Here is a 4,632-nt window from a genome sequence, read left to right on the forward strand (position 1 = left end):
AGATGTAGAGAGTATTTTGATTTCTTACACTAGAAATTTTTGTATAGAATAGTGAAATGAATAATAGGGATCACATTGGCCTTGTTTTCTCCTTCAAAAACCGGGTATGCGGGGTGGCAAGGGCCAATGCATGACCAAGATGCTCTTCACAAAAGCAACTAGGTGTGCATGGATATGAATTAGGTTTTATGATTATGCTTTCTACTTAAACATAATTAACATAATTTAAACCTAATACACCCTCCTTATTTTCGGCACTTTCATAAAATGGGAGGTCCATTTTATATTTTGTCATTTTTCAATTTGTCATATGTTACATGTTACATGACATGTCACAATGTAATGTATTTTTAACATATTAAAAATCAACGTATTAATAAAAATACGTCATGTACAAAAATCGACTTAGTAATTCATAATTACTTGTACCAAAAATGGTTTATCAATTATAAATCACAACATCTTGTATTTATAATCAATTATTCATTCAGTTCTAATTGTTTCGTAAACAATAATTTTATCTAAGTAATAAAACAATTTGATTACTTAGACTGTATCTTATTTAATCGAATTACAATAAGATGCGTCAATAATACTCACAAAATCGTCCGTCAATTTTAAGCAATTTAATTAACCCGTATCGTCATACGATCAATTAAATAATCAATTAAGAGTGTTACCCTTTAGGTATGACCTAAGGGGATCAACTGATCACCACCGTCGCACGACAGTAATGTCAAACTCTAGTCAGCCAATCATTACCGATATGTGTGGACCAGTTGACTGTAAAATATTACATCCCACGTGTATTCTTAAAATGAGATTTAAACATGTGATCATCATGATCAACAGTTGTGATCGCATTATTATCGGAGGACACATATTCCAAATTTCTCCCACTTGTCCTCGACAAGTGTGCGTCACCAATTCTCTTGTCCTATTACTATCTCCCACTCAATGCAAGGTGTCTTTCAGGTCGTACTTACAAGTGATCATATCGAGAGTGGTTTCCTCGATCTGGAGAACAACTGATTTGACCGGAATTATCTACCATAGATACCTTTCGAGCGTGGCCACGCATTTCCAGTTCATTACTCCTCGAGTGGCCTTGAGATATTGTTATAACCCTGACAAGCGGTGCACAATTCCTATCGCACTTATTCCCTTCGACTAGCCACATCCATCATAACCCAAAATATGCCCATTTGACCCCATTTACGAAGGTTGTAGTAACATAAATCAAAGTTAATCTGAAACTGTGCCACCTTAGGCGAATAGTCTTTAGTCAAAATAATCGACTCATTAGAATACTATAGTAGCTCTCGCCACGACCAGGCTATATAAATTTGCCAGAACTCTATAAGCGGTCATAAGGCCCGACAAAGTGTTCCTAACAGTCTGCCTATGTGATCGACTAGTCATCTCTCATGACTCCATGGCACTTGAACTAGCCATCAATCGCATCACAATCTAGTCACTTCGAGACGTCACCTCATACAAGTGACTATGGGCGAATACAATGCTAATCCGTGTTCACTTTAACGGGGTTCAATTGTCTTTACAACCCGTTTAGATGTAACAATGTATAAGGAAAAGATAAAAGACAAATGCGATTATGAACATGAACAAAATTAGCACTTTTATTTCATTTCAAAATCTAACACAAAATTGGTACACGTTTAAGACCCATGGACACCATGTGTCCATTGTGTTTAGCCTGCGATAAAGGCTTGGTGAGCGGATCGACTATGTTGTCATCCGTCCCAACCTTACATATCGCAATTTCCTTTTTTTCAATGAAATCTCAAATTACATGATATTTTCTAAGTACATGTCTAGATATATTGCTAGACTTTGGCTCTTTAGCTTGGAAGATCGTCCCACTATTATCACAATAGAGAGTGATGGGATCATTGGCGGTAGGTACTACTCTTAGACCTTCCGTGAATTTCCTGATCCATACAGCTTCCTTAGCAGCTTCTGATGCTGCAATGTACTCAGCCTCCGTTGTTGAATCCGTAGTCACAGCTTCCTTGAAGCTTCTCCAGCTAACAGCACCACCATTGAGCATGAAAACGAAACCATCTTGTGATTTCATGTCATCTCTATCCGTTTGGAAACTTGAGTCCGTGTAACCATTAACACGGAGCTCGGTGTCTCCTCTAACTAAGATAGAATCCTTAGTTCTTCTCAAGTACTTAAGGATGTTCTTGACGGCTATCTAGTGACTCTCACCTGGATTTCCTTGATATCTACTCGTCATGCTCAAGGCATACGAGACATCAGGACGTGTGCATATCATGGCGTACATGATTGATCCAACAGCAGAAGCATAAGGGATCAACTCCATGCGTTCAACATCATGGGGTTCGAAGGGCGATTGAGACTTGCTCAATATTGTCCCAGTTACCATAGGTACCAATCCCCTTTTTTATTTATCCATGCTGAACCGTCGAAGAATCTTATCAACATAAGATTCTTGACTTAGTGCCAATATCCTCTTGGATCTATCTCTATGGATCCGGATACCTAATATGCGTTGTGTCTCTCCTAAATCCTTCATTTGTAAATGGTTACCTAACCACTTCTTAACAGAAGACAACATTGGAATGTCATTTCCAATGAGTAGTATGTCATCGACATACAAGATTAGGAACACAACATTGCTCCCACTAAATTTCATGTATAAACATGGTTCCTCAACACTTCGAGTGAAACCATTCTCTTTTATCACATGATCAAATCGATGATTCCAACTTCTTGATGCTTGCTTAAGTCCATAAATGGATCTCTTAAGTTTGCATACTTTGTTAAGATTTTTAGGATCGACAAAACCTTCGGGTTGTATCATGTACACCTCCTCTTCTAAATGCCCATTTAGAAAAGCGGTTTTGACATCCATTTGCCATATTTCATAATCATGAAATGCGGCAATCGCTAACAAAATCCGTATGGATCTTAGCATGGCTACATGGGCGAAGGTTTCATCATAATGAAGACCTTGGACTTGGGTAAATCCTTTTGCCACTAGCCTAGCTTTGTAGACATCATCATGTCCTTCTATGCCATTCTTGACCTTGAAAATCCATTTGCATTGAAGAGGTCTTGCCCCTTTAGGCAAATCCACCAAGTTCCAAACTTGGTTTTCATGCATAGAATCCATCTCGGACTTCATGGCTTCAAGCCATAAAGAGGAATTTGGACTAGAGATTGCGGCCTTGTAGGTGGCGGGCTCGTCACTTTCTAAAAGTAACACATCGAGTGTTCCATCTTCTTCGATAAGTCCCACATATCGATCGGGATGGCGAATAACTCGGCTCGTTCTTCTAAGTGGAGGAGGGACAACCGTTCTAGACGATGAAGGAACATCTTCTGGCGTCTCTAACTCGGTTTTTGGCTCTTGAACTTCATCAAGTTCAAAATTTCTCCCACTCTGTCTCTTAGAAATAAATTCTCTTTCTAAGAAGACAGCCTCGCAAGACACAAACACTTTGTTTTCTTGAGGTTTGTAGAAGTAGTATCCTCGAGAGGTCGAGGGGTAACCTACAAAGATGTATTTTTCGGATCTTGGGGCAAGCTTGTTGTCGGTCTTTGCCTTGACGTAAGCATCACATCCCCAAATCTTCATATAGGATATATTGGGAACCCTTCCCGTCCACATCTCATATGGAGTCTTTTCGGTTGTCTTTTTGGGACTATTATTCAAAGATCTAATTGCGGTTTGAATCACAAATCCCCAAAACGAGTTTGGGAGCTCGGTTTGACTCATCATTGATCGAACCATATCAAGTAAGGTTTGATTTCTCCTTTCGGCAACACCATTAAGTTGTGGTGTTCCGGGTGGAGAAAGTTGTGATATAATACCACAACCTTTCAAGTGTGAATCGAATTCAAGGCTAAGATATTCTCCACCACGATCGGATCGTAGTGCTTTTATCTTTTTGTTCAATTGGTTCTCTACTTCATTTTGAAATTCCTTGAATTTCTCAAAAGCTTCACTCTTATGTTTCATTAAATAGACATGCCCATGTCTACTCAAGTCGTCGGTGAAGGTTATGAAGTAGTCATAATTTCCTCGAGCGGTGATACTCATTGGTCCGCACACATCGGTATGTATGAGTCCCAATAGTTCACTTGCTCGTGTTCCTTTACCGCTAAAAGAATTACGAGTCATTTTGCCAAGAAGGCAATATTCGCATGTTCCATATGATTGAAAATCAAATGGTGTAATCACATTAGTCTAAATTAATCTTTTGATGCGATTCTCATTTATGTGACCTAATCGACAATGCCAAATGAACGATTCATTTGGATCACTTGATTTGAGTTTCTTTGAAGGAGCTTGGCCTATAACCAAGTCGTTCCTTGAAATAGTACAACGATTGTTTTTAATGACAAAACAAAAACCGTCCATGTCCAACATAGCGATTGAAATAATGTTTTTAGAAAGTGTAGGCACATAAAAACAATTATGTAAATACAACTCAAATCCATTAGGCAAAGCTAATACATAAGTTCCCTTGGATTCGGCCGCTACTCGAGCTCCATTTCCAAGGCGTAGATCCACATCTCCTTTGCTAAGCCTCTTCACGTCTCTTAACCCCTATAAATGATTACAAAGGTGAGAACCAC

Source organism: Silene latifolia, chromosome 2 (assembly GCF_048544455.1).
Source record: "Silene latifolia isolate original U9 population chromosome 2, ASM4854445v1, whole genome shotgun sequence".
In the NCBI taxonomy this organism is placed as follows: Eukaryota; Viridiplantae; Streptophyta; class Magnoliopsida; order Caryophyllales; family Caryophyllaceae; genus Silene; species Silene latifolia.